At 42.1% G+C, this 19269-nt stretch overlaps 1 long non-coding RNA gene across 1 annotated transcript; it reads left to right on the forward strand.

Annotated features, from left to right (window-relative positions):
• Window positions 1–263: 263 nt before the first annotated feature.
• LOC138750429 (uncharacterized) lies at window positions 264–18719 on the forward strand. The gene is made up of 5 exons (XR_011349334.1): window positions 264–607; window positions 1998–2086; window positions 10113–10253; window positions 17264–17328; window positions 18175–18719. It is a non-coding gene; the product is annotated as an uncharacterized lncRNA (long non-coding RNA).
• The last annotated feature ends 550 nt before the right edge of the window (window positions 18720–19269 follow it).

Genomic DNA, 19269 nt, shown 5'->3' on the forward strand with positions numbered 1-19269 from the left:
AAAAGAAAAAAAAAACAGGTCAGAGGTCACAACTACCTCCTCCTGTTTAAACCGTCCAAAGAGGTAACTCCCCCAAAATATTGGGTGTGAGATAACTCACAGGTAGCTGATGACTTCTGGAAACTAGTGCCCACCCAGTTCCCTCTACCAACTCCCATTTCATTAAACTATCATCATTATTTAAACTATTTAAACTCTTCTCAAAAATAGAAGATAAAAGATTTATTTTTTTAAATCAATGTTACCACTTCTATCACCATTGCTTTCATTTCTTTTAAAAAACTGGATCCCACCTTACATCTCTACTCTCTTTGGAGACCTTGAAGGACTACATCGTTCCTGAAACTGCATGATTGGTAGAGACTGAGCAAAGTCCATAACCTCTTTAGGATTGTCAAAGAACTTTGGCTAATTTCCATCCTAAAAAATCTTCAGTACCGCAGAATACCTGAATGTTGCCTTATGTCTTTTTTTCCACAACCGTTCTTTCACAGAATTAAATTCGCATCGTTGAAACATAATTTCTTGACTCAAATCTTGATAGAAGAAAACAGGATTATTCTGAACGATCAAAGGAGATCTACTTTGCTGGGCATTTCTAATAGCCGTACGTAAAATTGTCTCTCTGTCACAGTAGTTTAAACAACAGATCAAAACAGATCTTGGATTCTGTCCTGAAAAAGATTTTTTTCTTAAAACTCTATAAGCACATTCTAGTATTAAACCTTCAGGGAATTTATCCTGTCCTAACACTCGTGGAATCCATTCAGTAAAAAAATTTCTTGGATCTGGTCCTTCTATGCCTTCTGGCAAACCAACAATTTTCACATTGTTCCGTCTAGATTGATTCTCCAAATAATCAAACTTTTTTGCTAAATTTTTATTTTGGATCTGCAATGTTTCAATTATTCTATTTTCATCTTGCAGTTGATCCTGTGCATCGACTAAACCTTGATCACGCATTTCAAATCTTTCAATGGTTTCAAGCTTAAAAGGTCCATTAATGACTTCCGCCATTGCATTAATCTTGGAAATAAACAGGTTCACAAAATTAGCTAAGTGACTCGATACAGAATATATCTTATCTTCAAGATCCTTAACAGACATTTCAACAGAAGTAGATTCAGGCATAATGGGGTCTTGCTGTTCCTTAGAGACCACGGGATCTTCTGTCCCTTCCCTTAATTTAGTATCTTTTCTAGCAGTTTGACTTTGTATAAAAATCCCTCTCAAAGTCCCCCCAGCAATGCCAGGAGACTGAAGATCAGGGTTATCTTTAAGCCAAATCTCTTTAATCATCTTCACTGAATCAATGTCTGGAAAAACCGTTGTAATTGAAGATGCATTTTGCAGCGCCACCACTGTAGCAGTTGAATGACAGCTCTTTAACTCTCCAGCTGGTAGCGCCGCAGCTGATTCAACTGTCAAAGTCTCAGTAACAGCACTCACAGTGGCCGTTGTGTGAAATACTGGCACCCGTCCAGCCCTTTGTTCTGAAAGCTGTTGAGTGCGACCTTCAGAGTGCCTCACCGGCATAAAATGGAGTTTCAATGCCAAACTCTGTACGTCTTCCTCTGGATCCATTCTACGCTGAGTCCTGGCTTCTTGTAAACAAGTAGGCTCAGACATTTTCGGAAAATGTAGTTTTTTAACAGTCTGTTGATGTTTTCTTTTACCTTTTTCTTTGCATATAAACGATTAGGCACTAATCCAACACCTCTTATTATTTATGAACTTTTAAAAGAACTTTAACGGGCACCTAAAGACAAAACAATAAATCAGAGTCAGGAGAGGTCTGGAAGGCACGTCTGTTCCCTACGCCATCTTGCCACGCCCCCTAATAAATGTAATTTCTTCACACATACCAGCCATTATTTCCTTTATACCAGCAAATTGATCATTTAAAGTTTCAAAATTTTAGGTCATAGAAGACATCATCTTTTCATTTGGTTGGATCAGTTCTGTAGACATGAACTTGACTTCCATCCTTGTTGCAGGGGCCTTGAAGACTGGGGAAAGTGTCTGTGGTTAAACAACAGCTTTCATTGGAGAAGGAGATGTTCTGAAAGCCTAAGGCCTTCCTTCAGTGAGTCCAACTGCAGCAAGTAGTAATTCTTCCTCTTCTTCTCGAATTTCTGAGTTGTCCTCCTTCACCTCATACCTGGCAGCCAGACTGTGGTTCTGATCCAGAATTTCCTGCATGTGATAACATTCATCCATGCTGAGAGGCTCAGTAGCACGCAGGGGAGCATCTCCAGATGGGCCGCTGCATACTGTCAGTCGCCTTCCTGCTAAACCGTGCTCGCATTCGGGCACCCACCCCCCATCTCCTTAGTCAAGCCAGGCTCGGGTCAGATTCCATGCTCGCGCTCCTCCTGGCCCGCCGCCAGGCCAAAGATTTTGGCGACATCTTGCATCTCTGGATGCGCAGAGGATATGGACGTTTCTTCCTCCCAGAACGCGTGGGATACTCACGGAGCTTAATTCAAACCTGTCGGCAGCAAACTCTTAATGATGTCCCACCTTGTCCTGTGGAGCCCAGCACATATAACCATATGACAGATTACGGCACAGAAACAGACCATATCGGCCCTTTGAGTCTGTGCCAGTTCACATGAACAACTCCACTAGTTTTCCCCTCCAACACTCTGGCCACATCCCTCCAACACCCTGATATTCATGTACACATCCAACCTTCTCTTAAATGACAGAAAGGACCCTGCCGCAATTATCTCTTCTGGAAGATCATTCCATTCTGCCACCACTCTCTCAGTGAAGAAACATCCTCTAACATTCCTCCTAAAGTTTTGCCCCCTTACCCTGAACTCATGCCCTCTTGTTCCAAACTCCCCTGCCCTCAGGGGAAAGAGTCTACTCATGTCTAGTCTATCTATTCCTTTCATAATTTTGAATACCTCTATCATAACCCCCTTCAACCGTCTACGTTCCAATGAATAAAGTTGCTGTCTCCTTAATCTTTCTCTGTAATCTAGATGTTGTAAGCCACGTAACATTTTTGTAAATCTTTCCTGCACCATCTCCACCTTATCTATTTCATTCCTATATTTGGAGACCAGAACTGAAAACAATTCTCCAAACCTGGCCTCACCAATTCCTTAAACAGTGCAGCATCACTTTCCAGCTATACTCTAGTCTATGCTATGATTTACGAAGGCCAGCAGACCATATCTCAGGATAAGACCCACTGTCTTAACGTCCCTCATATGCAAGATTTTGCCTCCCATCTGCACAATTTCTGTGCTTTCTCCAAGGTTGATCTTGTCATGAGATACCATCAGATCCCATCCATGAGGAAGACATTCCTAAAACGGTGATTATTATCCCTTCTGGGCTTTTCGAATGTTTTAGGATGTGACTTAAGTTGAAGAATGGTGTTCAAACCTGCCAGCGGGTTATAGACACTTTGGACAGAGATTTAGAGTTCCCTTACATCTACTTGGATAACATCTGGTAAAAACAATCTCATCACGAATATGCTGTCCAGACCGACTATATATCATATTCAGGGTGACATTGATATTCATGAATTAGCCAGTATCCAGGCAATGGACCCCGATGTTCAGGCATACAGTATGGCCATTACTAACCTGGACATACAGCAGAGGGCAGCACAACTGGGTGGCCAACCTTACTTTGTGACATGTCTTTGGGCTACATTAGACCAATGTTTCCTGCATCTTGGAAGAAACACCTTATTGACCAGAGACACAGCTTATCTCATCCATACATCAGAACATATGTCAAGCTCATGTCAAATATATATGTATAGCATGGACTGAGAAAAGGTGTCATACAATGGGTTTGCACATGTACCTCCTGCCAGACTGCCAAGATTCAGTGCCACTCTAAGCCACCTCTTCAACATTTCCTGCCGGTATGCAGGCAGTTGGAACACGTGCATGTGGACCTGCTTGGACCATTGCCAGAATCTCAAAACATGAGATACATTCTAACAGTTGTAGAACATTTCACGCGCTGGCCAGAGGCCGTCCCGTTGCCATCCAGTGACACTGAGACAAGGGCCAGAGCATTCATCGTCAACTGGATGGCTAGATTTGGTTTTCCCACATTAATTCAGTCCGCGGAACACAATTCACCCACGTTCCCACTGGCAACTGAAGTCCACTTTTTAGGCCCGACTCACTGGTCCCAATTAGGTTGATGAGTTGCCATGCGTTCTTTTGGGAGTGCTCACAGCTCCAAAGTAAGATATGTTTGCATTGTCCGCAGAGATGGTTTATTGTACGGTCCTTACAGTTTCATGGGACATTCATTTCACAACCAACTCTGATCTGAATATCCTTCAGCAGCTTCGACATGGTATCGCTATCAGCAAAGCTTTTCCTACCCACTGGCTTGGATCCCTTTAACAGAATGTGCCCCACAACTCCTGGACGCTGATTTTGTTTTTGTGCGCAGACAGTACACAGGAGTGCTGTTACAACGACCGTATGAGAGCCTTTTCCGCGTGGTGAAGAAGGATGGATTTTAGTATACTTTGGACATTGGGGGACATTCTCAACTGTTTAGTTTGGACAGACTGCACATGTGGATCCCGCTTCACCCATTCAGTGCCCCCATCCCAGACGATGAGGGTGTCCACCTAAGGTGCATGCAGCTGGTGTTTTTCTTTCTGGTGACGATTCTGGGGGTTGTAGCAGCTGTGAAGCGGGCCGACTGGGCAAGGTTCTTTGGCGGGCACATGAAATCATAAGGCAGACAGCTGGGTACTCATCCATTTAATTGACCGCATGCACGTGGTGCTGCGTCCCGAGGAACAGCACGTTGATCTGTGATTTCCCCTGCCGGAAGGTGCGGGACACTCACAGGGCTTAATTTAAAGCTCTGGTCCCGTGGATCGGCAGCAAACTCATAATGATGTCCCACCTTGACCCATGGAGCCCGGGACATGCTGTAAATAGAAGAAGCCTGACTAACCTGGTGTGTGTGTGTGTGTGTGTGTGTGTGTGTGTGTGTGTGTGTGTGTGTGTGTGTGTGTGTGTGTGTGTGTGTGTTTGTGTGTGTGTGTGTGTGTGTGTGTGTGTGTGTGTGTTGCTTTAGTAGCTCTATCGAAGTAGCCGCTACATAAATAAATATTTAGGAGGATTATCACACTTACAGGATACTTTTCATCCATCTAACAGCCTGTGGGAAGAAGCTATTCCCCAGCCTGTAAGTCCTGATTTTGATGATGGACGTGGTTAAAGATGCTGTTCACTAGATCAAAATGGTCTTTGCACTATTCCTTGAGCCCAATTTGAACAACACTCCTAGTAAATGTCATCTACAGAAAAAGGGAGAGCCCAGTGATCCTCACAACTCGGCATCATTCCTGTCTGATGCTTTACAGCAACTAGATCATCAAATGGTGCAGCCAGACAGGAGACTCAACAGCGCTCCTGTAAAATCTCAGGATGAGAGCCGTTGGCCTTGACCTCCTCAGCCTCCTTGGGAAGTGTAGGCACTTCCTGACCGATAAGGAGGTGTGATTGTTTTTTGCATTAATACGTGTGCTGTATGGATGGGAATTTTATGTGATTGTATTGTCCATTCTTGCTCTTTAACAATCTTTAGTGGATAGAAGTAGTCATTGTACTCTAGGATGTACAATCATGTACAGATTGTCTTTAAATAGCCATTTGGCCCAGATGTCTATTCAGTCCAAGAATACTTAGAATCACAGGCAGATTTTGAACAATAACACCATTCGTTCTTAAACAAACATTGGTTTTAATTTTCTTTAAACAGAAAAACAAACAGGATCAAACTTTAACTTATCTCTATTAATTTAACAGCCTTCCATTACCCCCTTCTAATTTTAAGTGCAGGTGTATTTAATGTGCATAAAGTTCTTTGACATGACTCCAAGTTCACCGGTATCTATCAATTCTTATACTGTGCACAGAATTCAACATTTATGAATTTTCACCAAGCTCTGGTGGTTAGAAGTAAATGTTTACCCTCCAGGAAGGCTCTTGTTGGTTTCAGAGAGGGATTTCATGCACATTGGACACACAAAGACTGATTCCCTCTGATCAGCCACTTTGGTGTCTTGCCAAAGAAACTTGACCCATCAGGGTTTTCCAAATGAGAACCTCTTCTGCAGGTCACCATTGATTTCCTTTTGTTTCCCTTATTTCAGGTGAAACATCATTTCTAGCCAGCCATTTCCTCTTGTATGGACAACAAAGTTTTTCAACAGGTTGAACTGAGAACTCACAAACCGTCTTCAAAACAAGATGCCAGCTTGCCATTTCTCTCTCTCTCTCTCTCTCTCTCTCTCAATTTTAGAAAAAGCCTATTTGGTCTCTCCTCTCTGCTTGCAAAACCACATGACCTTCTTAGAACAGCAAACTGGTACCAGCCAGATGATTGCACCAGACCCAAACTTCTGAGTCCATTCATCTGTTGCTTTAAAAACAATATTCCATTTACACCTCCTTTTGAAATTCTTTCGCAAAAGTCTCCTTGTTTTGTCTTTGCAAAGGCTCTTGGCTCAGTCTCAGCAAAGCTCTTGCATTTTAAATAAGAGCTGTTTTGTGAAGTGGATGTATATGTTTGTGACCTAAACGACTCGTCCAATCCAACTCTTTCAAAAACATATCTATATACAATGTAAAATATATAATCTGTCACAGGACAGATGCAGCAGAAGAGCTGTGATAAAATCAATGGTGTCCTTGCAAAAAAAAAGTGGGAAGAGGTATAATCTGGTGAGTGGAGTTTGTAATAGTTTGAAACTTGAACCTCTCTCTCTATTTCAGGAGACAATTTACTGTCATGTAATTAAAAAGTGTCATATCACACAAAATTGCTTTTTTCCAGCTGTAAGACAGACAGACTCACCTCTGGCAGAAATTGCCTGAAATGCCTCTTGCAGTCAGAGAAAGACTGAGTGCTCCCCAACCCCCACCACCCTAAATGCTGGGCCAAGTCACTGATGGTCTCTGGATTCTCTTTCAATGCTCACAGACCATCCAAGTCATTGGCAATGTGAGCTCCAGTTTGGAACCTCTGACATAATTAGGAACAATTTAGCACTTATTCAATTCCCAAGTCTGATACCTGAAACACTTTTAGCCAGTTTTGACCCAGTCTCTAGCATTCCACAGCCTGGTGTGAGTTCCTTGACTTCTTTGTTCAGAAGCCCGCAGCCTGCGTGGGTTCCTCTCCTCAAGACACCAACAGCCTGCCACCTATGTGGGTCTTTCAGCTGCAGAACCCCTCACTGGTCTGCTTCCTTGGTCACTGACCCATGGATTGAATCCTCTGCTTCTGAGATGTTGGTGGGGTGTGGTCTTCCTGTTTTCTGGTGCCCTGTACTAGTCGTCCACTTCCCCAGATTTCACAGTGGCGAAGAAATCTAACAAAATTGTAACTAACAGGAGAATCGCACATGTCCAGAGGGATGGAAAGGGCATTATTACAAATTGAAATCTGATATTTGAATATTCAGGTGCCAAATTTGCAAAAGCATAGAGTATATATTTCTCAATCAATATGTAATTTTTTCCATAGGAATACAACTTTGAATTTTTGCATGTCATCTTGGCATCTGTAAAAATATATATATATATCTGATTTCCAAATAAGTGCAATATATTTCCTCATCACCACTAACGTTAATTTAACAAATTTCAATTGATATATTTATATATTTAATTTGGGCCTTGTTCCTTCAATATTTCCTAATAAAATAAGATCAGATTCTGCGGAAAAAATCTCCGATAACTTGTTCCATTAATATTGTAATTCTCCCCAAAAAGATCTTGCATTAGGACAAAGATAAGTTGAATGCAAGAAAGTTGCGACATCTTCACCACACCTAAAACATTGATCTGATAATTCTGATTTTATTCTATTCAATTTCTCTGGTGTAAGAAGTAACTGCAGAAGGAAAACTAGTTGTGAATTCCTTCCTCACTGCTGCAGTGTGGATCTCTAGTCAATACTTCCAGACTGCTGGGTTGAAGTGAATTAATACAACTCCCCTGGATCACGTGATCTCTATTGCCAAATCAGCTTCCTGTAGAGCTTTTCAAATCCAACTGCCTGAGTCACTTGACTCCAGGTGTAGCTTTCAGATAAAATCCTTGTTGACATCTGCTACATGACTGATGTAAAAACAATTACACTGAACTAATTTATGTCTTTCATTGAGATCCTTATATGGATCTCCCCATATTTGCCTATCAATTAAATTATTCAGATCCATTTCCCACCTTTGTCTCAACTTATGAACTCCTCATTTGAAAGTTCCTACTTGTAATAAAGAGGACATCATCAAATAATTTTTTTTAACAATTCCTCTTACAAGGAGTTCTATTTCAGTACAATATGGTTGGTCCGAACTTACCCTTCAAATATGCTCTTAGTTGGAAATAGCAAAAAAGAATGCAATGAGTTATATGATATTTATTTCTCAGTTGCTCAAATGGCATTAATTGACACCTTTCATGACAATCTTCAACATTTATAATCCCCTTACAAAACTCGCTATCCAGAAATTGATGATCCTTTGAAAAAGATACGAGGATTTTGAATCAAAGCCATTCTGGGTGATGTACATCCACTTACACCAATTTCATCATTTATTTTATTCCATATATTAATCAAATGTTTCAACAATTGTGTATCTTTATCACCAACTATTAATTTTGATTCCCACTTGTATATAAATTCTTCTGCTTTTCCCTCTCCGATTTTATTTGATTCTATTTTAACCCTTTCAAAAAAAAAAGCAAGAAATCTCATTTGAACTGCTCCATAACTATTTTTAAAATAAGGAAGCTGCAGTCCTCTCAATGCAGAATTTCCATTGGGTTATTTGTAACATGGGATTCAATCGGAAATGGGTTCACATGACATAAAACCACAATGCAGAATTTTTTTCTAAGAATGCAATACAAGAGGAGGGTTGTCTAGGTCTCCAGCAGGATATAGATCACAAGATATAGGAGCAGAAGTAGGCCCGTCGAGTCTGTTCCACCATTCTTCCACTCACCCACACTCCCGAGCTTTATCCCCATAACCCTTGATTCCTTGACTAATCAAATAACTGTCAATCTCTGCCTTAATGATCTCACATCGGTTTCACGACCCACTGACAAAATCAATTTTTCCACATTTGTTTTAAATTGACACCCTTATATCCTGTAATTATGCTCTCCTGTCCTAGAATCCCCTTCCATGGGAAACATATTTGCCATATGTACTCTGTGCAAGCCTTCCAGCATTTGAAATGCCTCTGAGGTCCCCCTTATCCTTCTGTACTCCAACTAGTACAGTCGAAGAGTCGACAATTGTTCCTCATACACTAACCCTTTCATTCCTGATATAATTCCAGTAAATCATCTCTGACCTTCTCCAACACCAGCACATCTTTTCTCAAATACGGCACCCAAAACTCCAATTCTGATTGAATGGAAAGGGAATTCTCCAACGACACAAACACAACAGTGAAATGATATTATGTCTTGTTGATATTTACCACTCGGGAAGGTTCTTGTTGATTTTCAGATAGAGGTGTGTTGTTCAGAGAATCATTAATGTTTTTGTGACTCAACGAACCAGCATCTAAAGTCCGTTATCTCTTCACAAAAGCTTGATACATTTAGCATGGAGCAGAGCTGAGCCACGACTTTGCAGGTATTTAAGGGAGTGTGTGGGCAGGGTTTGTTCTGGACCAACAATTTCGCCAAATGACTCTGCTTGAAATCAAGATTCAAACCATTTTGAGGAATACAATAGGAATTGTTCAACAAGAGCCTGTTGTTCTCTGAGGAGTTTTCTTTCAATAACAGAAATAATTTTTTTTTAACAGCCCGTTAATATTCCTGATACAGATCTTTGAATTTAACTTTCAGGTTGCTATCTGTTGTTAACTTGGAGGCGTTTAATGGGGTGACTGGGTGGAATCTTTGCTTTAACCAAGCAGTTCTCTTGCAATTTTCCAGCTGTAGGATGCGATTCAGTTGCTTGCAAGTTTAGCAAGTGGGATTTTGATGTGAAATTGCAAATCGTAGCATCATTTTTGTGTTTAAAAATGCCAATGTGAAAATTTTAACTTTAGTCTTCTTGGTTTGCTTAAGTTTACAGAGGAGACGTTGGGTCAAGCTGAGAAGATAGAGTTGGATGCCCATTTGGTGAATCGGCTGGGCAAAGCATAAAGCACAAAATGAGGGTCTGAAAAATTAATGAAGGAGACTGAAGTGCCGTTGAACCAAACCCAGGTAAAGAATTTAATTTTGTGCTGTGTACTTAAGAGACTTAACGATTTGGGCTTTTAGTGGTGACCTATTTAAATGAACAAAATCTGATTAGAATAGAAGTTTATGGAATGTTTGGAAGTTGTCACAAAAAAATGGAGATATAAATTAGATGTTGTAATTAAGATAAATGAACAATACAATGAGCTTGGTGTCACAGTATCTGCCTCCCTCTACCATACATCACCGTTAAACCTTCTCCCCAATATGAACCTGATGTCAAAGTATCTGACACTGTTAATCGTACATCAATGTTAAACTTCTCAAGAATGTGAATCCTGTCTCAAAGTTTCTGCCACAGTCTATCGTAGATCAACGTTAAACTTTCTCCCCCTGTGAACCTGGTGTAATAGAATCTGCCTCAGTCTACCGTCCATCAACGTTAAACCTTCTCCCCACTGTGAACATGGTGTCATGGTATATATCTCAATTTACATTATATCACCGTTAAACCTTCTCCACAACGTTAACCTGGTGTCACAGTATCTGCCTCAGTCTACCGTATATCACCGTTAAACCTTCTCCCCATGTGAACCTGGTGTCACTGTATCTGACACAGTTTATCGTACATTACTGTTAAACCTTCTCCCCACTGTGAACCTGGTGTCACGTTATCTACCTCAACATATCGTACATGACTGTTAAACCTTCTCCCCACTGTGAACCTGGTGTCACTGTATGTGACACAGTTTATCGTACATTACTGTTAAACATTCTCCCCATGTGAACCAGGTGTCACAGTATCTGACACAGTTTATCGTACATTACTGTTAAACATTCTCCCCACTGTGCACCTGGTGTCACTGTATCTGACAGTTTATCGTACTTGACTGTTAAACCTTCTCCCCTCTGTGAACCTGGTGTCACTGTATTTGACACAGTTTATCGTACATTACTGTTAAACCTTCTCCCCACTGTGAACCTGGTGTCACTGTATCTGACACAGTTTATCGTACATGACTGTTAAACATTCTCCCCACTGTGAACCTGGTGTCACAGTATCTCACACATTTTATCGTACATTACTGTTAAACATTCTCCCCACTGTAAACCTGGTGTCACAGTATCTGACACAGTTTATCGTACATCTCGTTAAACTTTCTCCCCACCATGAACCTGGTGTCACAGTATCTGACACAGTTTATTGTACATTATTGTTAAACCTTCTCACTGCTGTGAAGCCAATGTCACAGTAACGATCTCATTCGTCCACACATCAGCATTAAACCTCTCTCCACTGTGAATCTGGTGTCACTTTGCCTGCCACATTTTATTTTACATCAGCGTTAAACCTTATTCCCATTGTGAACATGGTGTCATAGTATCTGTCACAGTTTATTTTACTTCACCATTAAATCTTATTCAAATTGTGAACCTGGTGTCACAGTATCTCACACAGTTTATCGTACATTACGGTTAAACCTTGTTAATGTTGTGAACCCATTGTCTCAGTATCTCTTATCAGTCGACCATACATCATCGTTAAACCTTTACACATCTGTGAATGGGTGTCACAGTATCTGACACAGTTTATCGTACATCTCGTTAAACTTTCTCCCCACTGTGAACCTGGTGTCACAGTATCTGACACAGTTTATTGTACATTACTGTTAAACCTTCTTACTGCTGTGAAGCCAATGTCACAGTAACGATCTCATTCGTCCACACATCAGCATTAAACCTCTCTCCACTGTGAATCTGGTGTCACTTTGCCTGCCACATTTTATTTTACATCAGCGTTAAACCTTATTCCCATTGTGAACATGGTGTCATAGTATCTGTCACAGTTTATTTTACTTCACCGTTAAATCTTATTCAAATTGTGAACCTGGTGTCACAGTATCTCACACAGTTTATCGTACATTACTGTTAAACCTTGTTAATGTTGTGAACCCATTGTCTCAGTATCTCTTATCAGTCGACCATACATCATCGTTAAACCTTTACACATCTGTGAATGGGTGTCACAGTATCTGACACAGTTTATCGTACATCTCGTTAAACTTTCTCCCCACTGTGAACCTGGTGTCACAGTATCTGACACAGTTTATTGTACATTACTGTTAAACCTTCTTACTGCTGTGAAGCCAATGTCACAGTAACGATCTCATTCGTCCACACATCAGCATTAAACCTCTCTCCACTGTGAATCTGGTGTCACTTTGCCTGCCACATTTTATTTTACATCAGCGTTAAACCTTATTCCCATTGTGAACATGGTGTCATAGTATCTGTCACAGTTTATTTTACTTCACCGTTAAATCTTATTCAAATTGTGAACCTGGTGTCACAGTATCTCACACAGTTTATCGTACATTACTGTTAAACCTTGTTAATGTTGTGAACCCATTGTCTCAGTATCTCTTATCAGTCGACCATACATCATCGTTAAACCTTTACACATCTGTGAATGGGTGTCACAGTATCTGACACAGTTTATCGTACATCTCGTTAAACTTTCTCCCCACTGTGAACCTGGTGTCACAGTATCTGACACAGTTTATTGTACATTACTGTTAAACCTTCTCACTGCTGTGAAGCCAATGTCACAGTAACGATCTCATTCGTCCACACATCAGCATTAAACCTCTCTCCACTGTGAATCTGGTGTCACTTTGCCTGCCACATTTTATTTTACATCAGTGTTAAACCTTATTCCCATTGTGAACATGGTGTCATAGTATCTGTCACAGTTTATTTTACTTCACCGTTAAATCTTATTCAAATTGTGAACCTGGTGTCACAGTATCTCACACAGTTTATCGTACATTACTGTTAAACCTTGTTAATGTTGTGAACCCATTGTCTCAGTATCTCTTATCAGTCTACCATACATCATCATTAAACCTTTACACATCTGTGAATGGGTGTCACTGTATCTCACAGTTTATCGTACATTACTGTTAAACCTTCTCCCCACTGTCAACCTGGTGTCACAGTATCTGACACAGTTCATAGTATATCACTGTTAAACCTTCTCACAAATGTGAATCCCACTATAAAATAATACTCCCCTTCTAAGTCTCACTGTATTGAATCCCACCTATTTAAAAAATTCCAAAAATAGAGAAAAATCAATCCCAAAACAAGTTGCTCAAAAGTAGCAGTCCCCTAAAAATCTGGGTGTGGTAAAGTCCACAAGTGGCAGGTGACTAAAGGACTCAGTGTCACCCATCCCCAGTCAGACTTTTACAAAGTCCTGAAACAAAAACATTCAACCCAGTGATTCCAATCCCAATGATTGTTCCGGATCATCAATATCGAGAAGACTTTGCGTCAATTCAACTTTTTTCCCATTCTTTCCATATTTTCCAATCTTCCCATTTCCATTCCCATTGACCCTTCCTTTCGGTGACAATGGTGAAGATCGCCCATTTCCTCGTACATCTGGCAATGAATTTGCAAATATTAAAGCATCGTGGTCATTTTCAAAAAACTGAGATTGAAAATTCCCATAAAAATCTTTCAATACTGCCGCATAACTAAAAGCAAATTTATATCCCTTTCGCCACAATACTTCTTAGGCTGAATTAAATTCTCGGTCTCTTCTGATAATTTCTTGACTCAGATCTGCATTAAACAAACCCTATTATTTTGAACCATCAGTGGATCCTGATTTTGCCGTGTTTTCTGCACCACCAATCGAAGGATCACCTCTCTGTCTTGATATTTAAAACAGCGAATCAAAACTGCTCGTGGTAATTGGCCTGGAAACGGTTTCTTCCTTAACGCTCTGTTTGCTCGATCTAATTCCAGTCCATCCGGAATGAATTACCTGCCCTACACTTCTGGGTTCCATTTCTTCAAAATCTTCTCCGGATCCGAACCTTCCATATCTTCCGGAAGACCTACTATCTTAACATTATTTCTACGACTTTGGTTTTCTAATGTCAAACTTCAATAATTCCTTCTTCTGAATCCCCCAATCTACAAAAGGATCTTCCACTATTTCCATTTTATCTCTATTACGCTCCACTTGACTCTTGCATTCAAAAAAGCCTCCACAATCTTTTTAAAATGATCTTGCACAGTATCCACTGATCGTGTCCATCTCGTAACATCACTCTTAACTACATTAATATCTTGCTTCATGAAAGTTATTTCTTCACACACAGTGTTCATTTGAGTTTTCATTTCCAAAAATCCTTGAGTCATCTGATGAGTCATCTGCATTGACATATTTGACATAACTTCCATGAGCTGAGCAATCCCTTCCAGAATTGGAAACACAGAATCCAGTCCAGGATCCATAACCTCCATTTGAGGCCGACCTTCTTTTGCCTCAGTCCCCAGTTCTTCAAGTTCTAATGAAGTTGAGCATCCTCTTCCTCCATAGCAATAGGTCCTCTTCCGGTGCTGCTGCAGGTCTGGACACCCGACAACAGTGTGTCGACCTCGTCAGTTCACCGTCGCTCAGGCTCCCCCACAGCCCACACCTTCTCCAAAGGTTTGTGGACCCTCGACGCACTGTGCATGCCTGGTAGGGCCACCGACTGCGCAGGTGCGTCTTCTGATGCTACACTGTACCTCTCCTGACCACCAGGCAATGCTGCAGGCTCACGGGCCTGTCCTCGCTCAGCTGGCCCGCCCTCACGCCTGTGTTCTGCTGGCCCGCCCTCACGAGTGCATGAGTCGAAACCGCTGAACACATCACTGAGCTGGCGCCATCCTGCGATAGCGCAAGTGGTACCGACGAGATACTTAGCCGGGCAGGAGTCCTCTGAGACTTGGGGACTCCAGTTGACAACTCCGTTGCTTCAACTTGAACTAGGCCTCGATTCTTGAACACTTTGTAAGGTAATTTCTTCTGTAACTGAGTTTTCGATTTTTTCACATTTGCAGCCATTTCGATCCTCCACTATTCCAAAGTCTATAAACAGTATTTTTAACCACTTTTACAAGCATTTAATAGTCTAACTGGGGAAGGGTGGAACCACACGTCTACCCATCAGTGCTTAAATATATTAATAATGAAATCATGAAGTTTCATCTCTTTGTGACTGACAGAGATAATGAAAACCTAGACAACAACAAATGGCAGATTTACCACAGGACAGAGTTTCACCTGATGAATTCCCATTTACATCCGTGGAAGTTGATTATTTTGGTCCTTTGCAAGTAAAGTGAGGACGAAGTGTTGAAAAACGATATGGAGTTATTTTCACGTGTTTGACTATGAGAGCAATTCATTTTGAAGTAGCGTCATTGCTTGACAGAGACTCTTTTATTAATGTTCTTTAGCGTTTTATTCTTAGACCTGGTCAAGTCAAAGAATTATGTTCTGATAATGGATCTAACTTTACAGGAGCTCAACTAGAATTATGAAAAGTTATTCAAAATTGGAATCAACATAAAATTCATGATGCATTATTTCAGAAAGAAGTTAATTGGATATTTTATCCACCCATAGTTATGGGTGTGGTACGGGTAAGGGTTAGTTGGTTGTGGAGAACGTTTACAAAGGTCAGTCCAGCCTTTATGGGCCAAAGGGCCTGTACTGGGCAGCAATGTTTGATGTTGTAATGGATGCGGAAGCTCTGGGAAGGGGTAAGGGAGGGACTGGCCAGGAAGTCTGCAGATGCTGGGTCCGAGGGCAATGCACAAACATGCTGGGGAAACTCATGGATAGTTTTCTGAGGAGCAGGTCCTGCATCACGAGTCAAATTGAGTATTTCGAGGAGATGTCAAAGGAAATAGATGAAGGTAAAGGTGTGTATGCGCTGCATGTGGATTTTAGTAAGGTGCTTGACAAGGTCCTCACAGTGGCCTCATTTAGAATGTCAGGAGGCATGGGATCCATGGAGCCTTGGCTGTGTGGATTCAGAATTGGCTTATCTGCAGTAAACAGAGGGTAGTAGTAGATGGAACAATGACTAGTGGCTCTCCAAAGGGATCTGCTCTGGGACCCCTGCTCTTTGTGATTTTTATGAATGATGATGGGAGTGAAAGGGTGGGTACGTCAGGGGATGACACAGAGGTAGAGATGTTGTAGACAGTGTAGAAGGTTGTCATAGGTCATCCAGTTTTCAGATAATTGGCAGATGGAGTTCAATCCTGTAAATACAGATGTACTTAAATAAGCAACTGGTCCAGGTTTATTTCCAGAGTCATTTTCAAGGGCACGAATAAAAGTTATTCCAAAGAAGGTTGGATACCCATAAAAGTAGCTTCATATAGACCAATTTCTTTATTGAATGCGGATTACAAGAACGTGAGGGCAGAGCACTTGGTTAGTGACAGGATTATGAACAGTGTGCAGGACAGAGAAATATTTAGATCCTGCTCCATTAATCGCTCAATGTTGCTATGAAAATTGAGTGGGAGTTTAAGATGGTGTATTGTGTGCTGGCCTTCAGGAGTCAGGGGATTGAGTTCAAGAACTGAGAGGTAACGTTGCAGACGTATAAAATTCAAGTCAGACCACACTTGGAATATTGTTTGCATTCCTGGAGCGAGAATACCAGAGGACGTCTAAATAAGGAGGGAACTTTAGTCAAGATGTGAGGGGTATATTTTATTCACACAGAAAATAGTGGGTGCCTGGAATGCATTGCCAGGGGTAGTAGTGGAGGCTGGTCCATAAAAGGCATGAAAATGATTTTAATATGGGGTCAGGAATAAATGAAAAACAGAAGGTACTGGTGTGAGGGAGGAAAGGGTAATATCGTTGTGGGGTAGGTTCATATGGGTCAGCTGAAGGGATTCAACCAATCCATCTATGATTTGTCCAGCATTTGCTGCCATGTCGTGGTGAACCAGGGTGTTGCCTGATGGAGACACGGTGCTTTGAGCTCTGCAGAGATAGATCGTGGTTTTCTCCAAAACACACTTCCTCAGGTAAAGCAGAGGAAGGGGGAAGGCCCTAGTGTGCAGGGGTAGGGAGGGGGGTGATAGGGGAAGAGTTGGGACCCTCCAAAGTCATCGTGATCAGGCTTTGCAGACAGCATCTCTATCACCCATATTTCTCTTCCCAGGAGAAGGAGCGATCTCAGAGACAAGACACAAGTCCAGAAGAACCTCGTATCCCAGCTGATCAGAGGTCAGATAACATCATGATGTCCTGAATTCCTCCCCCTTCTTCTCCCTCTGGCCCTGCCAACCCCATTCCCTGCATCTTCCATGTCCCTTCACCCACCCCCCCTTCTCCCCTACCCCTCCTCGATCCCAACCCCCTCCCGCTCACCTTGCCCTTCCCTCACACCTCTGCCCTAACCCCAGCCCTCCTCCCTTCACCTCCCCTTCCCCCTCCCCCTTCCCCCTCCCCTTTCTCCTTCCAACCTTAATCTAGGGGAAGGAGGGGTAGGGGAAGGGGGTAGGAGAAAGGGGGTAATGGAAGGGGGTAAGGGTAAGAGTAAGGGGTAGTGTTGGGGGTGTGGGTATGGGTGAGGGGTATGGTTAGGGGAAGGGGATAGGTGTAGGGGATAGGGGTAGGGTTTACGTTTGGGTTGGGGAAGGTGGGTAGAGTTAGAGTTAGAGAGGGCTGGGATAGAGGTAGCATTATGGTTAGGGTTAGGAGACATGGGCTCGGATTAGGTGTAGGTTAAGGGTGAGATTTAGAGTTCGGGGATGTGGGTTTGTGTTGGGTTAAGGGGAAGGGAGTAGGAGGTAGTGGTAGGGTGAGGGTTAGGAGAAGGTGGGTTGGATTAGGGTTGGGGTGAGGGGACGGCATAGGGGTAGAGATCGAGTTAGGGGACGGAGTAGGGGTAGAGTTAGGGGACGAAGAGTAGTGATAGGGGGTATCGGTAGTGTTAAGGTTAAGGTTTGTTAGGGGTTAAGGTTAGGAGTAGGGGAATGGGAAGGGGGAGGGGAACCGGGAGGCGAGCGGGGAAGGAAAGGGGGAGGGGAATGTAATGGAAGATTTAAACCATGTTTTATACTTTTGCAGACTTTGCTTCTGCAAGGCTGAGAACCTGCTTGTTTTTTACAATCAGCAGACATAAGCTAAATTCCACCAAGGGGCCAGAGATGCAGTTATCTGACAAAAGGACATCTGTGTACCAAGAACATTTAATCTTCCTGCTTGTTTTGGTCACAGACTGTCAGAGGCCTTGCCTTGATGCAAAATAACCATTGTATTCAAAGTGATAAGCTGAGAATTATGTTATTCAATCGAAGCCTAACATGCTAGCTTACTCGCTTATCTTTCTTACTGTGCTGGGAATAGATGCTTGGGTAAGCAGTTTTCGGGTAATATAAGCTATGGTCCCGCTGCTGAAGTTTGAGACTCTCTGAGAAGTGGCAACATCCGTCAGCAAGAAGAAGAATTTCTGGAGTCCAGCTAACGTCCCAGTCGAGGGAGGTGGAGAAGCTGCTACCGGCGACCGACAACCTACGACAAGTGTGCAGTCGTTGCCTCGCTTCGGCAGTTGGGACCAGTCCAGGCGTTGATAAGTATAATTGGGAAGGGCTTGCATATTGTAGTTTGAAATCCGCTTTTGAATTTGTAATAAACATTTGTTTAAACTGAACTGCTCTCGGTGTGGGTGTCTATTTTATTTCGGTAGCTCAAACACTGTGACCAATCTCAAACGAACAAAGTGAGAAGTACAAGTTTACGCAAGACAGGGAACGGGGTGGAGGTAAGGAGAGGTAAACGGAGGAAGCCATCCCTACCCCTTCCCCTCCCCACCCCTTTCCCCACATTATCCCTGCTTCTTTTCTCCTCCTTCTAGCAGAAGTCGGGCCTCATTCCGGCCAGAACCTCCCTGTGGTTTCAGAGCCTCCGTTTCAGGAAGTGCTTTAGACGTTCGCTGCTGGACAGATATCTTGTCTCTTGATTCATTCTGTACCATTATTATTAAATTTAAAAATGGTTGGGTTTTTTAAAGCTAGAATGCAAAAGGCTGGTCCAGATAGACAACACAGAATTAGGCTCTTCGGCCCCTCTCTCCTGCTGGCTGAGTTGTTGTATTCAGTCCATATTCCTCTCCCCGTTTTTATTCTTTGCTCCCATCCAGTTCATGTTGCCTTGTCAATCTCA

The sequence above is a fragment of the Narcine bancroftii genome, unplaced genomic scaffold (assembly GCF_036971445.1).
Source record: "Narcine bancroftii isolate sNarBan1 unplaced genomic scaffold, sNarBan1.hap1 Scaffold_142, whole genome shotgun sequence".
NCBI classification, from domain to species: Eukaryota; Metazoa; Chordata; class Chondrichthyes; order Torpediniformes; family Narcinidae; genus Narcine; species Narcine bancroftii.